The sequence below is a fragment of the Numenius arquata genome, chromosome Z (genome assembly GCF_964106895.1).
Source record: "Numenius arquata chromosome Z, bNumArq3.hap1.1, whole genome shotgun sequence".
NCBI lineage: Eukaryota > Metazoa > Chordata > Aves > Charadriiformes > Scolopacidae > Numenius > Numenius arquata.
The window spans coordinates 1,187,573-1,197,397 of NC_133616.1; positions in this window are offsets into that span (position 1 = coordinate 1,187,573).

Here is a 9,825-nt window from a genome sequence, read left to right on the forward strand (position 1 = left end):
ATGGGATATTTGTGGTATGAAATAACCCTGTTGGCCAACTTTGGGTCAAGTGCCCGGGCCTCGCTCCTCCTCATCCTGCACCTGCGGAGCTCGAAAATACCAGACCTTGAAACTCACATCCCAGAGCTGGATGTAAAGTAAATATTCTCACAAATTCAGACAGTAGAGTTTCCTCTGACCCCAGATGTCAAACTGGCCCCAAAAGCCCTCCCAGTAGAGGGGATGGGGCTGGCAGGAGGCTGGGGACAACTGTCACCAACCCTGCATCACACATGCGGTTGGATTTTTAAAATCAATCCAAAAGTGGGAATTATTTCATTTTTTTTCTAATTCTGGCACCTAAAATACATGTTCAGGCTTCTATATTCTTAATATTAAGCCAGGCGTATTAACTTTTTAGCTGACATAAGAAAAATACCATTTCAAAGCACTGCAAATTTAGATAAACCCCTCACATTTTGATGTCATCCATTCTGTACAAAACAAGTGGTATTTACAGGAACACTTCTCTATGTAATTACACAATTATTAAAAACATAGTAGTGAAGTAGGAGCTTTTATCAAGTCATTCAAATTAGAGCTGTTTCATTCTAATCACTATCTACTTGAATACGTATCGCTTGGATGAAACTGTAAAAAGCTCATTAAATAAATTTTTCTTTAAAATTTAATTACTGGGAACTTCTTCAGAGAATAATGATTTTGGATCATAATTAGGATCTTTGTTTCTGTTTGTGTTTCGCCTGAAAGGTATAAAGAGTGGGAGAAAAAGAGAGAAATTGCAGATCCAACATTTGGGAAAGAAGCTGTCGGGAGGGGAACAGAATATTAACCAAGCCCGATCCCACGTTACAGAGCAGAAAGACGGTGCTGTAATTTGATAGACTTATTAAGCCCTAAGTTGTCGTCCCCTGCGAACGTGAGATACTAATTGGGTGCTGTTTCCATACAACGCATTTATGGGCATTAACTTGGTTTAAGCGACGAGGATGCCTTTCCAACCCGAGTTTGAGAGTCTTCTGTGTGACGGGTTTAGATCCCAGAACTGGGGAAAAAAATGATGTAAATATTTTCCACTCTATGCCAATTTAAACTTATATATAAAGAAAAATAAATCACCACATTTTTTTTCCCCAGGATGGTGACACGGGATGGAAGTTGCCCCGGAGCAGAGCTGGAGATGGGAGGTGAATGTCAGCGGGCATTGGTGCTGGCAGGGGCAGAATGAGGAATTCTTACAGGAACTGCTCCAAAAGCAAAAAGAACAATGAGAAAAATAGTAATAATAATAAAAAAATGTTCTTAAAAAAATAATTAGGAAAGGAGGAGGGCCTGAGCCTGCAAACCCTAATGCAAATACCCATTTCACTCGCATTCGTGCACACTCAAGTCAGGAGAACTGCTCTCTGAAGGCTGAAGACTTAGATAGTAATCCTAAAATTAAAAATTAAATGCGAGTGATATCAATTGCCTGCAGTTTTCTTGTTTGTTAAGGCTTCATTTTTACTGATAATTTGAACTCAGTTGAAAAAAAGTGGTTTTCTTTACAGGAAACACATTTGGAGATGCTGGGAAACGCTGCAGGTACCAAGCGCAAGATGAGAAAAGCTGGAGCAAGGAAAGGGGAGTTGGATGCTGATCCCCCAGTACCACACTGGGAAACAGCGGAGATGCTCCCAGCTGAGCACGTACCCTTTGCTTCTCTTACCCCATAATTTAAACGCTTCCATCATCTGCTGAAGACACCTTTCTAGTTGAAGAACTTGGATAACAACAATTTATTTTCAAATAGCCTCTGCCCTTCATGTGGAGGAGCCTTGGAGTGGTTTGCCTTCATTTCCTGGGGAACAGGGCGACACCAAACAACGACCCCAGCACCCATCAGGTTTTACAAATATTTTTACTGCCTGCTTCCAGGGTGCCATCAGGAGCCCCAGTTTCTGACGTATCCTGGTAGAAATGACAGAGGTATCACCGCGCTCAGTTTTTTTAGAAAAGATGCATCATGGGCAGGTCTTCATCTGCGCTAAAATGTGGGGAGAAAGTATGGGTTGGACAGAAAGTGAAACATGTCTCTTCCCATGAAGAGTGAGACATTTCCTCTGGTGAGACTCTGGCCCAGGCTGTCCAGAGAAGCTGTGGCTGCCCTATCCCTGGAGGGGTTCAGGGCCAGGTTGGACGGGGCTTTGAGCAACCTGGTGTGGTGGGAGGTGTCCCTGCCCAGGGCAGGGGTGAGACTGGATGGTCTTCAAGGTCCCTTCCAACCCAAACCATTCTATGATTTAGTGATATAAGGGGATGCAGGTTTACACTTGACATCAAAGTACTGACCCAGAGACTCTGATCCTCATGTTGAGGCTCATGAAGCCAACCTTCTCCTGGGCAGGCGTCTTCCAACCATCGCTCCTTTATCCTGGGCATGAAATGCATCTTCCACACATCCTTCCATGATGGGCATCTCCAGGGGTGGCAGGAGGGTGGGCACCACCGGCTCGGTGCCGCACAGGGCTGTCACGGTCCCTCCTCTGCCACCGATCCCACCATTCAATGGGTGCAGCAGGACCTGCTGGGGCTGAACATCTGATAACACCGGTTTTAATGGGATAGTGCCAAACTCGTCCTTTTTCGAGGTGATACGTTGAGGATACCCCCCCTCAAAGCTGCTAGCTGTACATTTTTCTTCTGGAGATGAATCATAGGCGATTAACAGGAACAATTCTAATTAACTGACATAATTAAAAAACTAATAATGTTTAACATTATTGTTTTATACAATGACATTAGCTTTAACAGCCTAGCAACACATCAAGGCTTCATTTGCATAGTCACTGAGTATATTATTTATTCTTGGTTTCTCTGGTAACCAAATTGACAATAAGAACTGCAATGTGAATTCCTAAATTGTTTTGCCATATAGCTTCATAATTTATGCCATTGGCAGTAATTGTAATGTCGGTATAATTTCCTTTTAATTATCAACTAATGAAATTTACATTCATTTGGGTAAAAAAAAAAAAAAAAAAAAAAAAACCAACCGAAAACCAAAACAAATATTCGCATTGCACTTCCAATCACCTGTCCGAATTTCCAATCAATTTGCCGGTGTTCGCTGGGCCTGATGTTTATTTAGATTTTCGAATGTCAAAACGGGGGGAGAAGTGCTGAAACCTCTTTGGCTGTTAATGGCTGGAGGAACGGTGATTACTGGAGCTGCTGCCACTGAGCTCTTCTTCCTCCCGGATTTAGGAGAAGCTCCTTCCCAAAGAAAAGACAGAAGATACAGACTTTTATCACGTTAAACTCTACGGATTTTAAGTGGAATTAATTCTGTAAACTTTAATTGCAGAATAATCTCTGCCTGTTCCCTTATCTCTTGATTTATTACAGACATTTATTTCTAGTTTGGAAATTTCTCATCAGTTTCCCAGGGAATTAATTTAGTTTTTCAAAAAGAAAAGAAAAAAAAAAAAAAAAGGAGAGTTGGGGGAAGGAAATGGCTTCTAAATTCAAATTGAGATGCTAATTACAATAATTATTTCATGAAATTATATAGAAACTTTATACATATGAGTATAGTCATTTCGTAAAAGAAAAAATAATAATATTTGCACATAATCCTAATTGAACTCAACTTCTGAACGGCACAACACTTTTATTTTAGAGAAGGGCAGGTGCTGCACCAGTCCCGGGGTGGGGGGACAGGGGTGCCCTGGTGTGGACCCCCCCCATCGTGGTCCCTGTCCCCAAGGAGACCCCGGGGGTGACGGCCCCGGTGGAAAGTGAGCGATAGGGGTCCATTATCCCCCCTCACCTCGCCGGGATTTCACTCCAGGCTTGATGCGAAGCCGCGTGAGACAAATTAAAACAATTAATGGACAATCTGGGCCGGTCCTCGAAGGGAAGTGCTTATTGTTTGCGGCTGGGTTTTTCTGTTCCATCAAAGATGCCTCCCGCACATAGAACCTATTAACTCCTTTCTGATTAGAAAAAGGAAGCTTAAGAATAATAATTGCTAACGACATGCTGCGCCTCTCCGGGGGGAGCGGCGCTGTGATTTGCAGGACCTGATTCCCAAGAAAGCTGCCCCGGAAAGGGAACGTGTGAGAGTTTGAAAGCTGCTCCCGAGGCGCAGCCCACGCGAGGGGCTCAGAGAACAGGAGCTCCTGAAAAATCCGAAGGAAGGGAGGTGGCGAAGGAGGGAGCATCTGCCAGCAGCCTAATGTCACCCAGCGAGCGGCAATTGCCAGCCCTGTTTGGCTCCGCTGAACAGCGCTCCTACAGCAGCCGAAAATTCATTTCATTTCATTATCTGAACCGTTCGAGCACCCCACTTCGGATCCGCCAAATCTTTTCCAAACCTGCAGGAAACTCATTTACCCCTGCTGAGGCTCCAGCTTCTCTTCTCCTATTAAGGTAGCGTCGCCTTCCTTAGGAATTCTGGCAGATACAGAGGCAAGATTTGTACGGAGGGAGGGAAGGCCCATTTGCTGAAATCCAGAGTGGAAAGGAGCAGCATTATTACTCTTCCCTGCTTTATTTAGGTCTGTTTCAAGGCTACTTTACTGATCTCTCATCTGTTGCAAACACAGTTTGCGATACGTTAGAAAGGAGAGCTGCCTTTGAGGGGATGCGATGTAGAACAAAGAACAGACCATCTACCCGCCGAGATTTTGCTAATGAAGAAACTTGCAGTGTCATTAAGTTGAAAAAGACCGGGAGGGGGGGAGAAAAAGAAAAAAAAAAAGCAGTAATCAAAGTGGGATGTTTTCAAATTAGGGACAAATTAATGCATGGAAAGTCTCTGGCGCAGGAGGTCCCTGGGAGCAAGCACCTTCCCTGCCCCAGCATCGCAGTATTTGCTGAGCCACGCTGCCAAACTTGACCGAGTTTCCTGATTACGATGATTTACAAACCTACAAAGTTGGTTGAAATCAATACGTCGACGCCAGGAATGCACCAATAAAGATTAGCCTGAAATCGCACAATCTGTATTCGTTATATTGAGTTTCCACATGCACATATAATAGATTTGTACATTTTTGTGCCAGACTTCCAGCCTGTGTATATCCATATAAATAAATCCAGTGTTAAGCTCAGGAGAGAGATGATCCGATCACAACCGCATCCCTTGTGTCCATCCCGGTGGCCCGAGTGACATCCCACACTTTTACAGGTGCCACAAGCAGTGGCCATCAGATAAACGACCATCATTGCTCCCAAGTGCCCATTCCACCACACCTGGAACAAGTTACCGAGTCCAATTACTCCAGCCAAGACCAGAGCGGTGCGTTTCGGGGGGGAATTCCCACATGGCGACGTGTTTCATGTCTCACGGCGAGCCACATGTTCCAACCTTGGGTCTTTTGGATCTGGGAGGGGGTTCCTTTGAGTCTAATCACCTGGGATGACCCATGAATGGATGCGGATCACCCAACTTTTCCACCTCGTCTTTTTCCAGAGGCACTGCTGGGCACACCGGGAGGCGGGGAGGAGAAAGAGAGGGATGGAAAGAGAGCAAAGATGGAAAATGCTATGGAGGTGTAGGTGGGATAGGGGGGAATCAGAAGGCAGAAAATAAAAGCAGGCAATGGTCAGACCCAGGGTTAGAACAACTGGAGTTAAATTTCCTACTGCGTGGTTAAAATTGCCTTTCTTCTTTTCTTTCTAGTGGCCACTGAAAAGCAGCGATAAAAGCCAGCATCTGAGATTGTCCTTTCCAGTGTTCACTGACACGAGATGGGTCAAGAAAGTTCTTCTTCAGGAGGAATTGGGAGGGCAGAAGCGCACCGGGGGCTCTGGGGTGCAGAGCATGGAGCCATCCTTTGGCTTTCATCCGGGGTTGGTGGTGGCCATGCATGGGCTGTCTCTCTGGAAGTGCTGGGGAGCAGGATGGGGTGCTGGACCATGGGGCTGATGTGGGTGCTCCTGAATGTGGTGCCAGCCCATGGCCAGGGATGACTGGGTCTCCATGGGGTCTGCACCCACGTCTGCGGCCCAGGTCATCCTCCTCATCCTTCATAATGGATAACCTTGACGGATTCAATAGGACCACACAGTCTGGTTGGGAAAGGTCTTTCAAAGTCTTCTTGCGCAGTCACTATCTCTTTGGGTTTCCTGGTTTAGAAGGTACTAAGGTGACACCAGGGGGACACCAGTGGCATTTACTGTTTTGGAGAGCCTTTTAGTTGGGAAGAACTTTTCTGCTCCAGTGGCAGCTGCAAGGACAAGGGGATTCTTCTTGTGTGTCTGAACTGTGTCCTCGCTGCCACCAGGTAGCAGACACCGCATGGCGTCCCCCTCCCACTAGAATGTCCCTTTTTTGCTGCCACTTTTAGGAGGCTAATTAACTTTTTGGAGCTGGCTAGATCCATCCCTACCTACCTCGCACTGCAAGGAAGCGGGGAGAGAAGAGACCACAAGTGGTGGATGCAGTGAAATCACCGGTGAGGGGCTGGGGCAAGAGGCACTCACCATCCCTTCCAAAACTCAGGCATTTTGGGGAGCCTCCCACTAGAACTGAGCAATGGAGGGAATGAAACAGAATTGCTGCCTTGTCTTTCAGAAAGGGCATCTGTTCTTCAGTTCCTGTTTTATTTAAAAAAAAAAAAAATTAAATAAAACAACCCAGAGCAGGAATGAGAGATGAAGTGGATTTTTTTATTGGGTTGTTTCTTTGTTGAAAACCTGCAAACCAAACCCCTTTGATTTCCAGAAACATCTGATACCGGAACATGGAGGTCGCTTTTGTCTTTTTCAGGTATGGAGGTATTTTTTCAATTTGGAAAAATCTCCCTCCGTCTCTTGGGGGTTTCGTGCCCCCTTTTGACAAATGGAAAAATTTCACGGCATAATTAACGTCTCCGGTGGAATTTAAGAAATAAAAGAACTTTTAAAATGAGTCTTCACAGGAAAAATCTGTGGGGGAGGAAGGGGAAGAAAAAAAGATGAATGAAATGTTTCATCTGGCGGTTCAAGGTAATTATTTGAGCTAAAATATGAAGACCACGCAGAGAGCGGGCTGGGCCGCGCAGGCAGCGCTAGGGGGCACCGCCGCTCCGCGCATCCCCCGCGCATCCCCCCCCCGCATCCCCCCAGCCGCATCCCTGGGCACAGAGGTGATGGATGGGGCAGCTCCAGCGCCTCAGAGCTTTCCCCCACGAGGTCAAAGATGCTTAAAGAAACTTTTAACAAGCAAAAACTTCCCAGCAAAGCAAAAACCAGGATCAAGTTCAGTTAAAAGATACGAAACGCCATCACATCATCTCTAGAAGCCCCGAATGATGAATTTTAAATTAATTAAATGTGTCAAATAGGATGAAAAAATCCATACTGTCATGCAGCCTCCCGGGTTAAAGAATCAAGGCTTAAATAATTATATAAACAAACATCACAGCAACAAAACCCCTAAGGGTTTGGTCAAAAGTCCCTTGGAAGTCACAGGTCACATCCTTTCCTTTGCCCCTTCAGCCTTTCACGGGGGAATAAAAGCAAGAGATGAAGATCTCCATGTGGGGAATGGTAGGCATCACCCCGTCATCTCCTCAGGACCCGTGCTCGGGTGAGAATTGTGTCACTTCCCAGAGGGAAGCTCCTCGCTAATTGCTCATCCATCCCTCTCCCACGCGTCTCTGTGGAGAGACAATCAGAGGACGTGAGCAATCGGTGCGGCTCCCCGACAACACATGTCCTGAGAATGTGCTTTTGTCTCATAGACACCTCGAGAGACATCCAGCCTAGAGCTCTAAAAATGCCCGTGGAATCACGGCCACTTATAACCTATTTGCTGCCTCTTCCAGCTGAAGGACTGTGACTCTGCCTCTGTGAGAGGAAACGGGTGATGGACTCCCATCGCTGATCCAATTTTCACGTCATGTGTGCGTGGGTCAACAACCTTATCTCCTCCAATTCACAGTGGTCCAATCCTGATATTCCTGATTAAAGAGCCAAAAGCAACAGAAACTCCAGGTGCTGCAAGATCTTTGGTTTCACCTTGTCATCTCCTCATCTACCGTATTAAAGAAGAAGATAGACCATGAAGAGCTTGAAAGTGCTGGATGCCGTCTCGCTCGGTGGCTGTACTTGGAACAAGAAGAATCACAGAACCATAAAATCATGGAATGGTTTGGGTTGGAAGGGACCTTGAAGCCCATCCATTGCCACCCCCTGCCCTGGGCAGGGGCACTTCCCACCAGACCAGGTTGAGCAAAGCCCCCTCCAACCTGGCCTTGAACCCCTCCAGGGATGGGGCAGCCACAGCTTCTCTGGGCAACCTGGGCCAGGCTCTCACCACCCTCACAGCAAAGAAGTTCTTCCCCACATCTCAGCTCAATCTTCCCTCTTCCAGTGTCAAACCCTTCCCCCTCGTCCTATGGCTCCCCTCCCTGATCCAGAGTCCCTCCCCAGCTTTCCTGGAGCCCCTTGAGGGACTGGAAGGGGCTCTAAGGTCTCCCCGGAACCTTCTCTTCTCCAGGCTGAACGCCCCCAACTCTCAGCCTGTCAAAGAAGCTGGAGGGCGACAAGATCAGAGAGTCTACTCTCCAAAACCAGAAGAAAGGCTAATGGGAGGTGGTTTTAAAGTGAATGATGGCACATCTTAAGTCCTTAGGATGTTGAGTGTGTGTTGAATCATCAACCACTGCTGGAGCTTCGCTGCTGAGACATCGCGCTTCCCTCCAGCGAGAGGCCACGAGGGGTTTCATCGTGTCGCTACCGCAATGCCATGCCCAGGAGACAAAATCTGGTGGCGTGTAAAGAGCCGTAAGCAGCGCGATCATTTCTCGAATGCGGAATTAAATGCAAGTGGCACATTTTCAAAACTGTTAGAACAGAAACCCCAAATTTATCACTGTCTGTCATTTTTCAATATGCTTCTTTCTAAGCCGCGCTTTCTGATGAGTAGAATAATTATAATTTAGCTACAGTAACTTGGGGCTCCATTTTCAGTTAACAGATTGTTTATCAAAATGAGGACCCAGAGCAGCAGCTGTAGGACGGGGAGAAGGAGATTGCCGTGGATCGCGGACCAGTCTTGTGGGAAGCAGCTGAACAGAAGGGAATTTAATGACTACCCCCCAACACAAGTGATCGATTCGCCGAACCCGCTCAAGCAAAGCAGTGTGGAGTGATTGCGTTTGGAAGATTCATTATTTTTTTTTTGTGTAAATAGAGAGAAGAGACACTTTTGGATAGAAATTCAGACCAAGTGGTCTTGGCAGAATTAAATTTGTGAGGGCGATTTTATTTTAAAACTCAAGAATCTCCAGTAAGACACCGAGACACGGGCAGACTCACGTATCGCACGCCAGCCCGATGGTTAAAATCATCATGGGGTCATTAAAATCCCATCCAGTTGCACGTGGGCATGTGCATTGAGCCCCCCCCAACCAACTCTCATCACACGGGGGGGTCAGCCCAGATCCTGGGCCCATGCTTATGGATGAGGAATGGCTTCAAACTGGAAGAGGGGAGATTGAGCTGAGATCTGGGGAAGAACTTCTTTGCTGTGAGGGTGGTGAGAGCCTGGCCCAGGTTGCCCAGAGAAGCTGTGGCTGCCCCATCCCTGGAGGGGTTCAAGGCCAGGTTGGAGGGGGCTTGGAGCAACCTGGTCTGGTGGGAGGTGTCCCTGCCCAGGGCAGGGGGTGGCAATGGATGGTCTTTAAGGTCCCTTCCAACACAAACAATTCTCTGATTCTATGAAATCGCCGGCCAAGATCCAGCCCCACTGATGCCAGCAGCAAAGTGCCCCCCGACCAGTGACTTTGAACCCTTTGCTGGGAACGAAAGGCTTTCTGTGGAAACATTTTCCAATTTTTTCAGTTTATTCTC